The sequence below is a fragment of the Arachis hypogaea genome, chromosome 1 (genome assembly GCF_003086295.3).
Source record: "Arachis hypogaea cultivar Tifrunner chromosome 1, arahy.Tifrunner.gnm2.J5K5, whole genome shotgun sequence".
Lineage (NCBI taxonomy): Eukaryota > Viridiplantae > Streptophyta > Magnoliopsida > Fabales > Fabaceae > Arachis > Arachis hypogaea.
In genome coordinates, this window is record NC_092036.1 from 89,667,230 (window position 1) to 89,688,189 (window position 20,960).

The following is a 20,960-nucleotide window of genomic DNA, read 5'->3' on the forward strand; positions in this document are numbered from 1 at the left end:
GGGCCAATAGTTAGGGGATCGTTGGTTTTATCAACCTAATAATCTAGAAGTAGAAAACATGAGTAGAATTCAGGTAGGGTTAAGAGGTAAATAGGACTGTAAATTAATATAATAAAAAAGGGCATTGTAAATTAAAAAAATAAAGAAGAAGACGTTCATCAATTACGATTGAAGGGAAAGAAACCTCAAAATCCTAGCCGTTCTACTCAGATGGTGCAGCAGTTGGAGTGTGGATTTCATTATTGCCAAAGAATATTTTATATCGTGGTTCGCCTAGTTAGCTAGCGCCAATGGAAATTTCATATACACTAGGAATCTATCACAAAAGGTATGTTATGGTTTCTCTCTCCCTATTAATTTCTTAGGTGGAGTAATTGTGTAGTGAATGTGATTCTATGGCTAGTAGTTTACTACTATTTATTTTGGAACATTTATGTGATTTAATATGGATTTGGTATTTTGATGTGTACGTTTCAAGATATGGTTTTTACAAAAAAAATATGCAACAATGTCAGTACATTCTAGGTGGCAATGGCTATCGTGATGTGTGTGTGTAGACAAATTAGGCCATTGTTAAATGTTGTGGTATTGGTTTAGATAATTTCCTTTATCCGAAAGGAATATATCACCAACTGGATGGGTATAGAACCCTGTTTAGTTATATAGTTATGTGTGCACGACGTTAACAACATTTATGAATGTAAATAAGAGAATGTGTGTAGGGTTTGTTTGTGTGTTGTTTGTGTCACGTTTTATGTTTGTGATTTTCTAGATGGCAGCAGTCAATTTCAAAGATGTTTTGTATACAAGGAGTGACGACAGAATTGATTATGGATATGTTGCTTCTTTGACCAATGACGACATATTACGAAAGGTCTTTCAAAGTGAAGAAGTTGCATATGATTTCTATCAGAAGTTGGAAAAGTTTCATAGTTTTAAAATTTGAAAGGGGGTATGTTTAAGGACGAAGGAGGTAACCTAGTCAGGCAAAGATTTTTTGCAATTGGGAGGGGCTCAGACATAGAAAAAATTACAATTGGGTGGATAGAAAGAGGTCCCACAAGCCAGAGATAAGGACCAATTGTGAGACAAGGATGTGCATATACTTTACAAGAGCAGTAACATGTGGAGGGTGAAAAAAGTCATCATGAAGCACAACCATGTGCTTACACATCATAGCATAGTTCACCTAATCCCAAATTTTCGTTCGATGATAGAAGCAGAAAAAGCTCAAATAGATGGGATGCAAGGTGATGAGCGGATAATTTATACGCTTTTTGGTATTGGTTTTAGGTAGTTTTTAGTATGATATAGTTACTTTTAGGGATGTTTTCATTAGTTTTTATGCTAAATTCACATTTCTGGACTTTACTATGAGTTTGTGTGTTTTTCTGTGATTTCAGGTAATTTCTGGCTGAAATTGAGGGACCTGAGCAAAACTCTGATAGGAGGCTGACAAAGGACTGTTAATGTTGTTGGAATCTGACATCCCTTCACTCAAAATGAATTTTATGGAGCTACATAACTTCAAATATATAGACATCCAGAGCTTTCCAGCAATATATAATAGTTCATACTTTATTTGTAATTAGATGACGTAAACTGGCGCTCAACACCAGTTCCATGCTGCATTCTGGAGTCAAACGCCAGAAACACGTCACGAACCAGAGTTGAACGCCCAAAACACGTTACAACTTGGTGTTCAACTCCAAGAGAAGCCTTAGCTCGTGGATAGATCAAGCTCAGCACAAGCACACACCAAGTGGGCCCTGGAAGTGGATTTCTGCATCAATTACTTACTTCTGTAAACACTAGTAACTAGTCTAGTATAAATAGGACTTTTTACTATTATATTTTCATCCTGTATTGTATTTTTGATCCTGTGATCACGTTTTGGGGGCTGGCCATTCAGCCATGCCTGAACCTTCATCACTTATGTATTTTCAACGATGGAGTTTCTACACACCATAGATTAAGGGTGTGGAGCTCTGCTGTACCTCAAGTTTTAATGCAAGTACTACTCTTTTCTATTCAATTCGACTTGTTCTTATTATAAGATATTCGTTGCAATTCAACATGATGAATGTGATGATCCGTGTCACTCATCATCATTCTCACCTATGAAGGTGTGACTGACAACCACTTCCGTTCTACCTTAGACCGGGCACATATCTCTTGGATTCCTTAATTAGAATCTTCGTGGTATAAGCTAGAATTGATGGCGGCATTCATGGGAATCCGGAAAAGTCTAACCTTGTCTGTGGTATTCCGAGTAGGATTCCGGAATTGAATGACTGTGACGAGCTTCAAACTCGCGATTGCTGGGCGTGATGACAAACGCAAAAGAATCAAGGGATTCTATTCCAACATGATCGAGAACCGACAGATGATTAGCCGTACTGTGACAGAGCATTTGGACCATTTTCACTGGGAGGATGGAATGTAGCCATTGACAACGGTGATGCCCTACCTACAGCTTGTCATGGAAAGGAGAAAGAAGGATTGGATAAAGGTAGTAGAAAAGCAGAGATTCAGAAGGAATACAGCACCTCCATACGCCTATCTGAAATTCCCACCATTGAATTACATGAGTAACTTTATCTTTATTTTCTATTTAATTTATTATTATTATTCGAAAAACCAATAATCTCTTAAATTAGTTAAATCCGCCTGACTGGGATTTACAAGATGACCATAGCTTGCTTCAAACCAACAATCTCTGTGGGATCAACCCTTACTCACGTAAGGTATTACTTGGACGACCCAGTACACTTGCTGGTTAGTTGTGCGGAGTTGTGACAAAGTGTAATTTATGTTTGAGAGCGATACCAAGTCTTTGGAGCCGTTGTTGATGATCACAATTTCGTCCACCATGTTTTTGGCGCCGTTGCCGGGGATTGTTCGAGTATGGACAACTGACCGTTCATCTTGTTGCTCAGATTATGTAATTTTCTTTTTATTTTCTTTTCAAAAAGGTTTTCAAAAATCTTTCAAAAATTTTCTTTATTTTCGTTTTTCTAAAGAATGTTTTCGATAAAAATAATAATAATAATACAAAAAAATAATAAAATCATAAAAATCAAAAATATTTTGTGATTCTTGTTTGAGTCTAGAGTCAATTTTTAAGTTTGGTGTCAATTGCATGTTTTAAAAATCTCTTGCATTTTTCGAAAATTCTTGCATTCATAGTGTTCTTCATGATCTTCAAGTTGTTCTTGGTAAGTCTTTTTGTTTGATCTTGATGTTTTCTTGTTTTGTGTCTTTTATTGTTTTTCATATGCATTTTTGCATTCATAGTGTCCATGCATTAAAGAATTCTAAGTTTGGTGTCTTGCATGTTTTTTTTGCATCAAAAAATTTTTCAAAAATATGTTCTTGATGTTCATCATGATCTTCAAAGTGTTCTTGGTATTCATCTTGACATTCATAGTATTCTTGCATGCATCTTGTGTTTTGATCCAAAATTTTTATGTTTTGGGTCATATTTGTGTTTTTCTCTCTCATCCTTAAAAATTCAAAAATAAAAAATATCTTTTCCTTAATTTTCTCATAATTTTCAAAAATTTGAGTTGACTTAGTCAAAAATTTTTAAAATTAGTTGCTTCTTACAAGTCAAGTCAAATTTTCAATTTTAAAAATCTTATCTTTTCAAAACTTTTTCAAAAATCAAATCTTTTTCATTTTTCTTACTAATTTTCGAAATTTTATTTTTAAAAATGTTTTTCAAAATTTTTTTTCTTAATTTTATCTTTATTTTCGAAAATTATGCTAACAATTAATGTGATTGGTTCAAAAATTTGAAGTTGTTAATTTCTTGTTAAGAAAGGTTCAATCTTTAAATTTTAGAATCTTATCTTTTAGTTTCTTGTTAGTCAAGTAATTAGTTTTAATTTTAAAAATTAAATCTATCTTATCTTATCTTTTATATCATATCTTTTTCAAAATTTTATCTTTTTCAAAAATTTAATTTTAAAATATCTTTTCTAACTTCTTATCTTCTTATCTTTTCAAATTTGATTTTCAAATCTTTTTCAACTAACTATTTGACTTTTTGTTTGTTTCTTATCTTTTTCAAAACCACCTAACTACTTCTCCCTCTCTAATTTTCGAAAATATCTCATCCCTTTTTCAAAATTCTTTTTAAATTAATTGATTGATTGTTTTAAATTTTAATTTTAATTCTATTACATCTTTAATTTTCGAAAATCACTATCTCCTTTTCAAAATTAATTTTCGAATTCTCTCTCTCATCTTCTTCTATTTATTTATTTATTTACTAATACTTCTCTTCACCTCTCTTCATCTCCAATCACTTTCTCTATCCTTACCCTTGTGTTTGGATTATTCCTTCTTCTTAATCCTTATCCCCCTTTTTCTTCTACTGATAATAAGGATCCTCTTTACTGTGACATAGAGGATTCCTCTGCCTTTTCTTTTTCTCATCTCTTTCATATGAGCAGGAACAAGGAAAAATGTACTCTTGTTGAAGCTGATCCTGAACCTGAAAGGACTCTGAAGAGGAAACTAAGAGAAGCTAAATTACAACAATCCAGAGGCAACCTTTCTGAAATTTTTGAACAAGAGAAGGAGATGGCAGCCGAACCCAACAACAATAATGCAAGGAGGATGCTTGGTGATTTTACTAAACCCACGTCCAAGTTTGATGGAAAAAGCATCTCAATTCCTGCCATTGGAGCAAACAATTTTAAGCTAAAACCTCAATTAGTTGCTCTAATGCAACAGAACTGCAAGTTTCATGGACTTCCATCTGAAGATCCTTACCAGTTTTTAACTAAGTTCTTGCAGATTTGTAAGACTGTTAAGACAAATGGAGTAGATCCTGAAGTCTACAGGCTCATGCTTTTCCCTTTTGCTGTAAGAGACAGAGCTAGAACATGGTTGGACTCACAACCTAAAGATAGCCTGGCCTCCTGGGATAAGCTGGTCACGGCCTTCTTGGATAAATTCTTTCCTCCTCAAAAGCTGAGCAAGCTTAGAGTGAATGTTCAGACCTTCAAGCAAAAAGATGGTGAATCCCTCTATGAAGCTTGGGAAAGATACAAGCAGATGACCAAAAAGTGTCCTTCTGACATGTTTTCAGAGTGGACCATGTTAGATATATTCTATTATGGTCTATCTGAGTTTTCCAAGATGTCATTAGACCACTCTGCAGGTGGATCCATTCGCCTAAAGAAAACGCCTGCAGAAGCTCAGGAACTTATTGACATGGTTGCAAATAACCAATTCATGTATACTTCTGAGAGGAATTTCGTGAATAATGGGACGCCTCAGAGGAAGGAAGTTCTTGAAATTGATGCTCTGAATGCCATATTGGCTCAGAATAAAGTGTTGACTCAGCAAGTCAACATGATTTCTCAAAGTCTGAATGGATGGCAAAATGCATCCAACAGTACTAAAGAGGCATCTTCTGAAGAAGAAGCTTATGATCCTGAGAACCCTGCAATGGCAGAGGTAAATTACATGGGTGAACCTTATGGAAACACCTATAATTCATCATGGAGAAATCATCTAAATTTCTCATAGAAGGATCAACAAAAGCCTCAACAAGGCTTTAATAATGGTGGAAGAAATAAGCTCAGCAATATCAAACCTTATCCATCATCTTCTCAACAATAGACAGAGAATTATGAACAGAATACCTCTAACTTAGCAAATTTAGTCTCTGATCTGTCTAAGGCCACTTTAAGTTTCATGAATGAAACAAGATCCTCCATCAAAAATCTGGAGGCACAAGTAGGCCAGCTGAGTAAGAAAATCACTGAAACTCCTCCTAGTACTCTCCCAAGCAATACAGAAGAGAATCCAAAAAGAGAGTGCAAGTCCATTGATATAATCAATATGGCCGAATGCAAGGAGGAGGGAGAGGATGCGAATCCCAATGAGGAAGATCTCATAGGACGTCTCTCAAGCAGGAAGGAGTTCCCTATTGAGGATCCAAAGGAATCTGAGGCTCGTATAGAGACCATAGAGATTCTATTAAATCTCTTTCTGCCATTCATGAGCTCTGAAGATTATTCTTCCTCTGAAGAGGATGAAGATGTAACTGGAGAGCAAGTTGCTCAATATCTAGGAGCCATCATGAAGCTGAATGCCAAGTTATTTGGTAATGAGACTTGGGAAGGTGAACCTCCCTTGCTCATTAGTGAACTTGATACATGGGTTCAGCAAACTTTACCTCAAAAGAAACAAGATCCAGGGAAATTCTTAATACCCTGTACCATAAGCACCATGACCTTTAAAAAAGCTCTGTGTGACCTAGGGTCAGGCATAAATCTTATGCCACTCTCTGTAATGGAGAAGTTGGGGTCATTGAGGTACAGCCTGCCTTATTCTCATTACAATTGGCAAACAAGTCAGTAAGACAAACTTATGGATTAGTAGAGGACGTGTTGGTAAAGGTTAAAGGCCTTTACATTCCTGCTGATTTCATAATCTTAGACACTAGGAAGGAAGAGGATGAATGCATCATCATTGGAAGACCTTTCCTAGCCACAGCAAAAGCTGTGATAGATGTTAACAGAGGAGAATTAGTCCTTCAATTGAATGGGGACTATCTTGTGTTTAAGGCACACGGCTATCCTTCTGTAACAAGGGAGAGTAAGCATGCAGAGCTTCTCTCAGTACAAAGACAAACAGAGCCCCCACAATCAAACTCTAAGTTTGGTGTTGGGAGGCCACAACCAAACTCTAAGTTTGGTGTTGAATCCCCACAACCAAACTCTAAGTTTGGTGTTGGGACTATACAACATTGACTTGATCACCTGTAAGGCTCTCTTGGAGCCCATTGTCAAGCTAGTGACATTAAAAGATCGCTTGTTGGGAGGCAACCCAATTTTTATTTATCTAATTCTATTTTATTTTCATTGTTCTTTTATGTTTTATTAGGTTCATGATCATGTGGAGTCACGAAAAAAATATTAAAATTAAAAACAGAATAAAAAATAGCAGAAGAAAAATCACACCCCGGAGGAAGGACTTACTGGCGTTTAAACGCCAGTAAGGAGCATCTGGCTGGCGTTCAACGGCAGAACAGAGCATGGATCTGGCGCTGAACACCAGAAACAAGCAACATCCTGGTATTTGAATGTCAGGAATATGCTCTGAGGAAAGCTGGCGCTGAACGCCAGTAACAAGCATAGAACTGGCGTTCAACGCTAGCAACATGCTACACATGGGCGTTGAACGCCCAGAATGAGCATCACTTCGGCGTCTAAATGCCAGAATTGCATGCAAAGGCATTTTACATGCCTAATTGGTGCAGGGATGTAAATCATTGACACCTCAGGATCTGTGGATCTCACAGGATCATCTCAGGGTCTGTGGACCCCACAGGATCCCCACCTACCATATTCTCACCTTACCTCCTAATAATCCTATAACACACTTTCCCAAAAATCCTTCACCAATCACCTCAATCTCTCTTCCCCATTACCTCTTCACCACACACATCCATCCACTCTTCCCTATTACCTCTTCACCACTCACATCCATCATCTCTTTCCCACCCAAACCCACCCTACATAGCCGAATACACACCTCTCTCCCTCTCCTCCATATCTTCTTCTTCTTTTATTCTTTCTTCTTTTGCTCGAGGGCGAGCAACATTCTAAGTTTGGTGTGGTAAAAGCATAGTTTTTTTGCTTTTCCATAACCATTGATGGCACCTAAGGCCAGAGAAATCTCAAAAAAAAAGAAGAAAAAGGGAAGACAATTGCTTCCACCTCTGAGTCATGGGAGATGGAGAGATTCATCTCAAGGCTCCAAAGCTCAGTAATAGAGCATTTGACTGCACATCAAGAGAGCATGAGGAATTCCCTCATCAAGAAATCTCTTAGATACCTCAGGGGATACATGTTCCTCCACATAATTATTGGGGGCAACTAAGGATAGGAGCACCAAAATCACTAGGGATCATGCAACAAAGGCAAGGAAGAGACATAAAGTGGCTCAAAAAGCATCATTGGCTATTCAAGAAGAAAGCGCCACCATCACTAAGGTGGACTCATTCCTTGTTCTTAATTTTTTTTTTGTTTTTCTATTTTTATGCTTTATGTTTGTTTATGTTTTGTGTCTCTACTTCATGATCATTAGTATTTAGTAACTATGTCTTAAGGCTATAAATAAATCCATGAATCCTTCACCTCTCTTAAATGAAAAATGTTTCTAATTCAAAAGAACAAGAAGTACATGAATTTCGAAATTATCCTTGAATTTAGTTTAATTATATTGATGTGGTGACAATACTTTTTGTTTTCTGAATGAATGCTTGAACAGTGCATAATTTTGATCTTGTTGTTTATGAATGTTAAAATTATTGGCTCTTGAAAGAATGATGAACAAAGAGAATGTTATTGACAATCTGAAAAATCATGAAATTTGATTCTTGAAGCAAGAAAAAGCAGTGAAAGAAGCAAAGGCTTGCAAAAAAAAATTTGGAGAAAAAAAAGAGAAAGAAAAAGAAAAAGCAAGTAGAAAAAGCCAATAGCCCTTAAAACCAAAAAGCAAGGGTAAAAAGGATCCAAGGCTTTGAGCATCAATGGATAGGAGGGCCCAAGGAAATAAAATCCAGGCCTAAGCGGCTAAATCAAGTTGTCCCTAACCATGTGCTTGTGGCATGTAGGTCCAAGTGAAAAGCTTGAGACTGAGTGGTTAAATTCGTGATTCAAAGCAAAAAGAGTGTGCTTAAGAGCTCTGGAAACCTCTAACTGGGGACTCTAGCAAAGCTGAGTCACAATCTGAAAAGATTCACCCAGTCATGTGTCTGTGGCATTTATGTATCCGGTGGTAATATTTGAAAACAAAGTGCTTAGGGCCACGGCTAAGACTCATAAAAGTAGCTGTGTTCAAGAATCAACATACTTAACTAGGATAATCAATAACACTATCTGAAATTCTAAGTTCCTAGAGAAGCCAATCATTCTAAACTTCAAAGGAAAAAGTGAGATGCCAAAACTGTTCAGAAGCAGAAAGCTACAAGTCCCGCTCATCTAATTAGAATTAATATTCATTGATATTTTGGAATTTATAATACATTCTCTTCTTTTTATCCTAATTGATTTTTAGTTACTTGGGGACAAGCAACAATTTAAGTTTGGTGTTGTGATGAGCGGATAATTTATACGCTTTTTGGCATTGTTTTTAGGTAGTTTTTAGTATGATCTAGTTACTTTTAGGGATGTTTTCATTAGTTTTTATGCTAAATTCACATTTCTGGACTTTACTATGAGTTTGAATGTTTTTCGGTGATTTCAGGTAATTTCTGGCTGAAATTGAGGGACCTGAGCAAAACTCTGCTAGGAGGCTGACAAAGGACTACTGATGTTGTTGGAATCTGACCTCCCTGCACTCAAAATGGAATTTTTGGAGCTACAAAACTCCAAATTACACGCTCTCAACGGCGTTAGAAAGTAGACATCCAGAGCTTTCTAGCAATATATAATAGTCCATACTTTATTCGTAATTAGACGACGTAAACTGGCGCTCAACGTCAGTTCCATGCTGCATTCTGGAGTCAAACACCAGAAACACGTCACGAACCAGAGTTGAACGCTCAAAACACGTTACAACTTGGCGTTCAACTCCAAGAGAAGCCTCAGCTTGTGGATAGATTAAGCTCAGCCCAAGGACACACCAAGTGGGCCCTGGAAGTGGATTTCTGCATCAATTACTTACTTCTGTAAACCATAGTAGCTAGTCTAGTATAAATAGGATTTTTTACTATTATATTTTCATCCTGGATTGTATTTTTGATCCTGTGATCAGATTTTGGGGGCTGACAATTTGGTCATGCCTGAACCTTCATCACTTATGTATTTTCAATGGAGTTTCTACACACCATAGATTAAGGGTGTGGAGCTCTGCTGTACCTCAAGTTTTAATGCAAGTACTACTCTTTTCTATTCAATTCGACTTGTTCTTATTCTAAGATATTCGTTGCAATTCAACATGATGAATGTGATGATCCGTGACACTCATCATCATTCTCACCTATGAACGCGTGACTGACAACCACTTCCGTTCTACCTTAGACCGGACGCATATCTCTTGGATCCCTTAATCAAAATCTTTGTGGTATAAGCTAGAATTGATGGCCGCATTCATGGGAATCCGGAAAGTCTAACCTTGTCTGTGGTATTCCGAGTAGGATTCTGGAATTGAATGACTGTGACGAGCTTCAAACTCGCGATTGCTGGGCGTGATGACAAACGCAAAAGAATCAAGGGATTCTATTCCAACATGATCGAGAACTGACAGATGATTAGCCGTACTGTGACAGAGCATTTGGACCATTTTCACTGAGAGGATAGAATGTAGCCATTAACAACGGTGATGCCCTACATACAGCTTGCCATGGAAAGGAGAAAGAATGATTGGATGAAGGCAATAGAAAAGCAGAGATTCAGAAGGAATACAGCACCTCCATACGCCTATCTGAAATTCCCACCATTGAATTACATGAGTAACTTTATCTTTATTTTCTATTTAATTTATTATTATTATTCGAAAAACCAATAATCTCTTAAATTAGTTAAATCCGCCTGACTGGGATTTACAAGATGACCATAGCTTGCTTCATACCAACAATCTCTATCGGATCGACCCTTACTCACATAAGGTATTACTTGGACGACCAAGTACACTTGTTGGTTAGTTGTGCGGAGTTGTGACAAAGTGTGATTTATGTTTGAGAGCGCTACCAAGTCTTTGGAGCCATTGTTGATGATCAGAATTTTGTCCACCATAAGGGTATAGACTTTCAACGTCTAAGACGATGTAGTATTTAGCTGGCATGGCTGGAGGGTATTCGTTAGATGAAGTTTTGAAGAAGGATGCTTACAACTATGTTAACAAGAGTACACGTGTAAGGATAGATGATGGGAATGCGAACTCGACTATAGTGTACTTGGAGGGAAAAGTGAATGCGAACCCTATGTCTATGGCTAGATATAATGTTATTGTAGATGACATGCTTGCAAATTTATTCTAGGCTAACGGTGGCAATAGGCTTGACTATCAGTACTTCGGCAATGTCCTTGTTTTCGACTCGACATATAGGAAGAATAAATACAAGTAGCCTCTGGTGATTTTTTCTGGATGTAACAATTACAAGCAGACTTGCATATTTGGGTTCGAGTTGGTGCTAGACAAGAGCATCACATCATATACATGGTTGTTAGAGAATTTTTGGGAGGTCATGTGCAACAAGCCGTTGTCAGTTGTTATTACCGATAGAGATAATTCGACCAGAGAGACTGTTAGGATAGTTTTTTCAAAGGCCACCCATCAACTATGTGCATGGCACATTGAGAAGAATGTCACGTCTAACATAAAGGATGTGGCTTTACGTAAGCTATTCAACAGGTGACTTTATGCAAACATAGGCATCGATGACTTCAAGACTGAGTGGGGCCAAGCATCAGCTGAGTATGAATTGCATGATACATTGTGAGAAAATCAAGTGTATGGAAAGGATATATGAGACAATACATACCTACGTGGTAAATTTTGTGCCGGGTTGAAGACTACCTCGAGGTATGAGGGTATTAAGAGCGTCGTGAAGAAGTTTCTTCAATTTAAGCACACAATGTTAGAGCTTGTTCAAAACCTTGAACTTGTTCTACGGGAGTTTCGAAATAATGAGCTACTCTCTTAGTTCATATCTATTATGGTGACTCAGTCTTGACGACATTGTTAGACTCTATCGAAGAGTTTTTCACTTCGGTGTACACGAGGGCTTTCTTTGTTGATGTGAAGAAGGAAATAGAAGTTGTTTCGTTAGTTAACTTTGTGCGGGTTCGGTGGTCACTTACCACCAAGGTGCATACGGTTGAACAATATGGTCATCCTAGGCGGCATGTTGTGGTGTTACGCGATAAGAATATGGGAAGGTTGGAATGTGATTGCTACTTTTGTGATACACGCAAGTTCTCATGCAAGCATATGTTCTTTATGATGAAGCATAAGCACTTCATGAAGGTCCCAGAATGGTTGGTATTGAAGCGATGGACGAAGCATGCAAAATGTCTTGACGATTATGTTGAAAAACCATCGAATGATGGTGACTGGGGATTTCTACTTCGTCATGGGATCTGCATTCTACGTCCCATTGGTTGTTCTTTCTTAGGGATACAATAATTTGATCTATTTATGGTTTCCATGAAGAGGATATAGGAGTTATGTACGAAATTGGAATATGTGTTCTAACAAGCTAAACGGCAAGCTTGATGTGCCGTTGGTGGACATCCGTGATCCCGATATTGTGAGAACTAAGGGAGTACCTCGGGTGCCAAAAAAGAAATCGTTGCAATGGAAATGTGCGACGTGTAAGAGATAGGATCATACCAAATGAACCTGTCTTGAACGCACTGGTCATAAGGTCGAAAAGGCTCAACGTGGGGAGTTGGATCATCACAATATCCATATTGATTCCATAAGAGAGAGTGGACCACATAGACAGGTTATTTGATTTACTATCATTATATGTCTGTTGGGTTTAGATTCTCCAGTGTTAGAATGATATATGCGGGACGTGTGATGTGGATAACATAGTATATATGCATTAGTAGGTTGAATTGGTTTGTTTTTTCATTCATGCAAGTGGATAATTTTGATGTTACTGGCTCAAACGTACCTTGGACCATCGTACTCTACTCATGATCCTCAATGTGCGAGCGATTTCAATTGGTAGTGTGGAGATATCTCGAGTGAAAAGTTTGGGTCGGGGTTCACTCTCACATGCTATTCAAGATGGCGCAGATGGCAGAATGAATGTAGATGCGGACATAAAGGGCAGGGTATGCTTGGTAATGCTAGTGTCGTGAAGTCTAATGACTGTTTATGATGAATGCACTCTTCATATTCATTTCTTTCTACTTGTGATGCCTGCCACAGAAGATGGAGATGATAGCCTCTCTTGATACGCCATCTAGTGTTGGGGTTACTAGTAAGTGATCAATGTACTCTATTGTTCTAGCTTGACATTCCATTTTAAGATTGAATTCTCAGTGGAATTTTTTATAAGTTTATGGATTTTTTAACCGTTGCCAGTGTATCCATGGCATAAAACGACTAAGTATTGTATGTTGCGTTGATGTCAACATGAGCGTTCCTTGTAAAAAAAATTGAAAAGACCTGAGCGACGTTGTTGACTCTAAATATTGTCTTCAACTAAGCCCCAATCATTATGGTTGTTTATTACTTATTGCCTCCTAATTGATTATGTATTTTTTTTCAAATGGAATATTCGCGATGCTATCAGTTGGGGGCTCACTTGATAGTGTTAATTAAAAACGGTCCCAATGATGTGGAAGAAATTTCAACAACGTATTAGCATTCAATGGTGTAGGATTTTTTTTCCAATCTGTGTGGGCCGAACATGAAAAAATTAGAATACCTATTAAGGGTTCCATTTTTGGTGGACATGATTGGGGGAATGATTTCTGGTTTCGATCATACTAGTTCATAAAAATAATTCATTTGGACTGTTAGTCCAAAGGCATCGTTCAACATGTCTTCATGGTTTACCCATAAGTCTTTGCAACCCATTTATTTATGGGAAATTCTAAGGTATGGATGAAATAAAACATTCATACCAATGGATCCAACGTGGCCTACATCCTCTCTTTGACGTATTTGTGGGATTTTGTTGTTAGGATTTCCTAAAGCTCGAAGGAACCAGTAGGAGTAGGTAATGTCAGTAGTAGTTCAGTATTTGTTAGGAGTGTCTGCTATTAAGAAAATTTGATTAACACCTATTTTCATTATGCGTTTTTTGGTAGATAGGCCGAAAATTTGAAATGGATTTCTTTCGTTTTTTTTTGGATAATTAGATGACATGACATATTGTTACCAAGTCCCAAAAATGGCTTTGGAGAATTTTAAAACTACTATGATATTTGAGTTACTCAAAAAATAAGGAGTGGTGATCAAAGAAAAAATAATAAGTGTCACAAAAGAATTTTTATCTACAAAAGATTTATGCATGAAATATTGGTGAGATTAGTATTTGGTTACTAAAGGAGAAGTGATGCTTATGATTGATTTTGTGAGAGTGTTTTGATGAATTTTATTTGACAGTACTTTTGGAGAAAATATTCATGAGTGTGACATAGTTGTGATAAGACAAGAAATTTATTTGCATGTTACATGCATGGGCAATATTTTTTATTTAATAAGCCTTGTGTTTTGTGTGCTTATAATTTTTTATCTATCAAAAAAATCTTATTATGTTTAGATAATAATAGTGTAAGTCGTTGTGTCCTATTGAAACCGATAAGGAGAAGTAATTAAGCTACAAGTGATGAGCGAAAATTAAAGCTCACGGATACTAGCAAGTGCACCGGATCGTTCAAGTAATACCATGGTAAGTGGATATCGTTCCTACGAGGATTAAAGGATTCAGTAATTAAAGGACAGATTAAATACATAATTAGATCAAAAGAACCTAATTTGAAAGGGGGCAAGATTGTATCTTGCTGAGAGCTTGAGAACCTTTAGTGCTTGAATGCTTATGAACAGAGAGCTTGAATGTTGATTTGAGAGAAAACAGTGATGATGAGAGTCAAGGACTTCGGAGATGTTTATGCTTTTAGAGAAATCGAACCTTGTTCACTTATCTTGAAGTTTGCAAAGATTTTTCACGATAAATCTTTAGTAACTGATTTAAAGTCCTTGGCTCCTCAGTTTCTCAAGCAATAATTATTAGTCATCAATTAATTAATCAAGAGATTAAGCACAAAAATTTATTTAGTTTTCTAATAAGATTTAAAAGTAGTCCTTAGGTCAAATTACATATCACATATTCAAGCTAGTCCTGTCCGATTACATCTTAGAAGAAAAACACAATTTTCAAAAATTGTTCTAATCCGAATTATATGTCACTTATTCAAAATTAGAGTGATTGAAAATCATGCATGTGTCGCACATTAATTGAACCACTATTCCTAGCCAAATTCAAAGAGTCATGTGAAAGAATTTTCAAACTTTAATTCAAATATCAAATTTTTCGATTACAATAAAAGAATTCAAAAGAAATTAGCATACCTTTTGATACCACTAATCCGAATGAAGAACGAATAACTCAATCATGAAATAGATCAATGCAAAACTTCAGAATAAAATAAACCAAGATTAATAACCCATAGAAAACATAAACAGAGCTCATAATCCTTTGACAAAGAATTAGTTACCCATGGAAAAGGAAAGAAAACAATGAAAAGAGATTACAAAGGAGCTTAATGTTCTCTCTATGAACTAGGTTCACTTATTTTAATCCTAATTTTAGAATTCAAATTCAAACTAAACTAATCTTATCTTTTGGAGAGGAAGATAAGATAACTAATCTACTGACTTGCAAATTCAAATTCAAAATAATTCAAATCAAATATAACAACCGAATCTATTATGTTTCTAGAAAGAATTAATAACTAATCTTATAGAGTCTTCAACATTCTATATGTAATTAAGGTTTCTAATGATATGGATAACTAAGTTTGGGCCTTAATTATTGCTTCTAAGAGTTGTAGTTATCCTTAATCCGGGCTTTCATTAGAAGAAAGTTGGGAAAAAAAGGCCTAAAATTACATCTTCCTTGGGAGGACCCCGCTGGGGCGTGGAAAGGGAGCCACAAGGCATGCTGGGCATGGAAAGGGAGGCCGTTGGGCGTGCAACAAGGCCGCCGGGTGTGCAGGTCTTCCGTCGGGCGCACAGGTCTTCCGCTAGGCATGGAGTTGATGCTAAGCATGTCCTTGCATGTTGCTTTTGGCTCTGTTTCTTTTCCTTTAAGGCACACTTTTGATTCCTTAGGCCACGCTTTTACTGCATTTGTATTTTCTTTGTGAAAAAGCTTCAATTCTTGATTGTTTTTGAACCCAAAATTCCTAAAAACATAAAAACACTATCCCAATTCAAAATATTTGATTATTTATTAAATTTTCTTGGAAAACATAAAAAATTTGATTAAAACCTAAGAAAATAAATGAAAAAGGACCTTAAAAATCATTTAAGATAACGTGTCATCACAACACCAAACTTAAAACTTTGCTTGTCCTCAAGCAAAAAGAAAGATAAACAGAGTTTAGCTTAATGAAAACGATCTAAAAGACTTTCAAGCTTGAAAACAAAAGTGGGATTTATGATAATCCTTGTGGTTACATTCGGCTTCTCTTATCCTTTATAATCTTGCATACTTAGGATTTAGGAATTTTCAAAACTGAAATTCGAATTATATTATGAAAATCCTTTTAAATTTGTATGACTTGAAGGCAGTTTACTTCTTATTTAGGTTAGGGGAGAGATCTTTGCGGGCTTTTGACTCTTAGTGTTTTGTCACAAGGTAGCTCTTAACAGACTTTCAATCGATAATCTCGAGCCAGTTGGCCCAAGTTACCGAGTGAGAAAGTACCCCTCGGATCTAATTATCCAAGTCTCTCTTTGACATAGTCACACCACAAGCACATAACTAGGGTTTTGACTGGACATCGATGCTCAGAGCCTCTTTGGACTTCTTAATATTTTGTTTCAAGGTGACTCTTTAAGTAGACTTTCAATTGATAATCCCAATCCAGTTGGCCCAAGTTATTGGCTGATAAAGTACCCCTCGAATTCACTAGGCCAAGTCTATCCTTAAAATAGAAATATCACATGCACATATCTGGCCCTAATCATTTGATTTTTCCCTCTTTTTTTTTTTGAATTTGAAACTGCATCAAGTAATTGATGGTCGAATCTTCATAATACTTCTTTAAATTTTTGTTTTTTTTAAGATTCTTTTTTCACTTCCACAAGATTCAAGCATTTCATATTTTTCAAATGTAACCACATATACTTAAGCACCTCCACTATTTGTTTTTGAATTATTTAATTCAATCCTTTTATCAAGATATCCTGCATAAAAATAGTTACTAGAGGAATAAGTATTCAAATTTTAAGTTTAAGATAAGAAAAGAAAGATAGAATATGCTATGTATGCAGGAAAAAAAAAGTAAATAAAAGAGAAAAACAAGAAAAACTAAAATAGAAAAGATGAAAGTAAAGGAGAAAGAAAATAACTAACCACAAATAGTAAGGATTTATCTTATTCTAATCTTTCCCAAGTCTACTCAGTCATCTCTACTACTTCTTGTGCCAGTCCTTTATGATCTATGGTGTTACCAACACCAAATTGAATGTTTATGATTTAACGTTTAGGGTTTAGGGGTTAGGGTGTAGGATACAAGGTTTATACTAAATTAAATATTTAGAATTTATGGTTTAGGGTTCAAGGTTTAGGGTTTAGGGTTAAGTGTCTAGGGTTGAGGGTTTAGGGTTTAAAGTTTAGTGTTTAGGATTTAGGGTGTAGGATACGAGGTTTATACTAAATTGAACGTTTGGAGTTTATGGTTTAGGGTTCAGGGTTTACGGTTAAGAGTTTAGGGTTTAGAGTTTGGGGTATAGAGTTAAGGATTTAGGGTTTAGAGTGTATTATACAAGGTTTATACTAAATTGAATATTTAGGATTTAAGGTGTAGGATACACAGTTTATACTAAATTGAATGTTTGGGGTTCATCGTTTATGGTTTAAGGGTTATGGTTTAGTGTTCAGGGTTTAGTGTTTAGGATTTAGGGTACAAGGTTTATACTAATTGAATGTTTGGGGTTTATGGTTTAGATTTTAGGGTTTACGATTAAGGGTTTAGGGTTTAGAGTTTAGAGTTTAGGGATTAGAATTTAGGGTTTAGGGTGTATGGTACAAGGTTTATACTAAATTAAATTTTTATGGTTTAGGATTTAGGGTGTAATCTACAAGGTTTATACTAAATTGAATGTTTGGTGTGTATGGTTTGGGATTTAGAATTTAGGGGTTAAGGTTTAGACTTTAGAGTTCAGAGTTTAGGGTTTAAGGTGTAGGATCCAAGGTTTATACTAAATTGAATGTTTGGGGTTTAGGGTTTAGGGTTTGCGATTAAGGGTTTAGGGTTTAGGGTGTATGATACAAGGTTTATACTAAATTGAATATTTGGGGGTTTAGGGTTTAGGGTATAGGTTTTAAGGTTTAGGGTTTATGGTGTAGGATTTAGCGTTTATAGCTTTAGGATTTATAGTTTAGGATACATAGTTTGTACTAGATTGATAGTTTGGTGGTATAGGATCTATGGTATATGGTTTAGGGTTTAGGGTAAAATTTTAAGAATTACTCTCAATAATATCAAACGCAAAAATACAAAAAATTAAAAAAATTTAAAATTAGAGAAACGGTTCTAATTTCTTTGTTTCCAACCATAACCAGTAATGCGCAAGGTCGCAAGTCACTCACTTGACGGTCCCTGTAACTGGGTTCGTTTCCACTTGACGCGTGTAACAATAGTTTTCGCTACCATTGACACTTATAACCATGTAGAAAATTCGCTAGTACTTAGTTAACATCATCCTATGCATACATGTTAGCGGTATTCTGTACATATCTTATTAAATAGTGGAAAATAATATATTTTATAATTTTCTTATTTTGCGCACGATGCCAAAATTTATAACTCATTGGCTAAAAGCATGGAGACAATTATATGAATAGATGTTGTATATTTTATAGGAAATATATATATATATATATATATATATATATATATATATATATATGCTTAAACGAGTATAGCCCAAGCAATTGACAAACCGTTTAATATGTACGATGGGAAGAAAACTGGATCGCTAAAAGCATCGAATTTACAAGCTATTTTGACTTTATCCCAACTCCCAACGGATGCCTTTTAACAAGGTAAATTCATTACGCCTATGGCATATGTAGCTCGCATTCCCATACCACTACGAGGTAACTGACATGGGATAAATGCCGGCTTAGAAATTTTCAAAGGATTTTCAACTCAATGTCGTAAGTATAGCCTAAACTGACAAGTGATCCACAATCAAAGTTTATAAGAATGTCACAACAATCAAATCAATTATTGGGAGTAGAATCCTGAGTCGTTTTTTCTAGGAATTGCAATAGGACATATATCATTGGTTCGGAATTTTGGGTGGTTTTTGAATTGATTGTGGAAAAAGTAAGGTGACAAGAATCTAAAAGCAATGAACAACAAACAACTAAATTGAAACAACTAGAACTATCAATCAAACAGTTGATTAACTAACAAGCATGTAATAAAAGGATAGCAATAATATTGACATATAACTAAATATATGAAAAGCTAAGAGAGCTAAGAGATCAAAGTCAATAAGGGAAATGACACTCACTCAATATAAGAAACCTTGGCTAGGGGTGAGAATTAGAATTTCTATCCTTATTGTCTTCCTCAAGTCTGATGGTAAATGCCTATTTCTCTCACTTAGTTATCCTCTAACAATTGAAGGAAAATCAAGTGAGCACAATTAACTCTAGTCCACAAGTCCTAGTCAATTCCTAGTGAAAGACTAGATGTAATGGAGTTCAAGCTAACTAGCAACCTTCAATTACTAATCAACACTAGATTATTACAATTCAAGAGTCTCTAATTACTCAACCCCAAAGCCAATAATAGAAATCTACTCTATAATCATAAATGACATTTTCTCAAACAATTAGTGAGCACTGATAAAAGACATCATAAAATTGAGAAAGCAATCCAAATTAAAGCTACCCACTATCAACAATCAACAATAGTAAATCAATTAACACAAATAAAACAAGAAAAACCTCAATGCATTAACTAGAAATTAAATCCAACAAGATCCAAAATCATAACCCAAATTAACTAGAGTTGTAGGAGTGCTAAGTAAAATTAATGAAGAGAAAATACAAGTATAGAAATAAAATTAAAATAAACAAAGGTGTAATCCATAGATTGAAGTAAGAGTGAACAAAGAACACTAAAACCTAGAGAGAAAGAGGAGTTTCTCTCTCTAGAAGTCAAAACTATGTAAAATCTAACTAATGGAATGTTGTGTCCAAGCTTCATTCACCCCTCAGCCTCTAATCTTCAAATTGGGCTTGAAACTGGGCCAAAAAGAGTTCAAAAATCTCCCTCAGCATCTTTCTATTAATGAGGCCCATGCAAGCATTCCTGCATACGCGGCAATGTGGTCCGCGTACATGGACGAGGAACAAAACGAAAGATACGTACACGGCATCAAGGATGCGTACGCATGTCTGTAGAAATCTCAAATCTCATTTCTTCATTAATTTCCACTATTCCTTGCTTCCTTTTCCATTTCTTCCAATCTATCCTCGATTCCTAAAACCTGAAATTACTTAACAGACATACCAAGGTATTGAATAGAATTTAAAAAAAATTAAAATTAATATTTTTGGAGCCTAAAAATCATGTTTTTACAATTAAGTGCAATTTGGAAGAAAATCACAAAGGTATGCTATTTAAGTGAATAAATGTGAGTTTATGTGATGAAATCTATTCAATTTAAGCCAAAATTTATCATCAAATATGGATTCATCAGTAACCTATTAAAATAAAGCACATATGTATTATTGTGGGACGAAGGCATGGTTAGAGTTTGTGCCATAATGGAAGCTTGTTGATAGGATTGTATAGGTTTGACCGTAATCATCTCCGAGTAAGTGATTGCAAAAGGAAATTTCTTAGTATCGGAGTGCTCAGAACTTTCATATTTGGAAACAGAACAAATCCTTGAATGATCCCGCAGACGAAGGTACCATACAGGCAAAAGCTTCGACGCATAGTAGACGACTAGAACGAATCCCCATGACTCCACCCATGATATTCGACCATCAACATATCATACACCCAAAACGGACCACAAATCCATCAACATTAATAGGAAGCGTTGGATTTAAATAAGCCAACCCATCCTTCTAACCTACCATTACTCGAAACACAAACAACAATGGGCGACAAAGCTCCACAATCAACTTTTAAATGTGATGCATAAAACAGGTTAGATAAGTTGTATTTATCACATTTAGAATACAAAAAAATGCATTACGTTACACATGC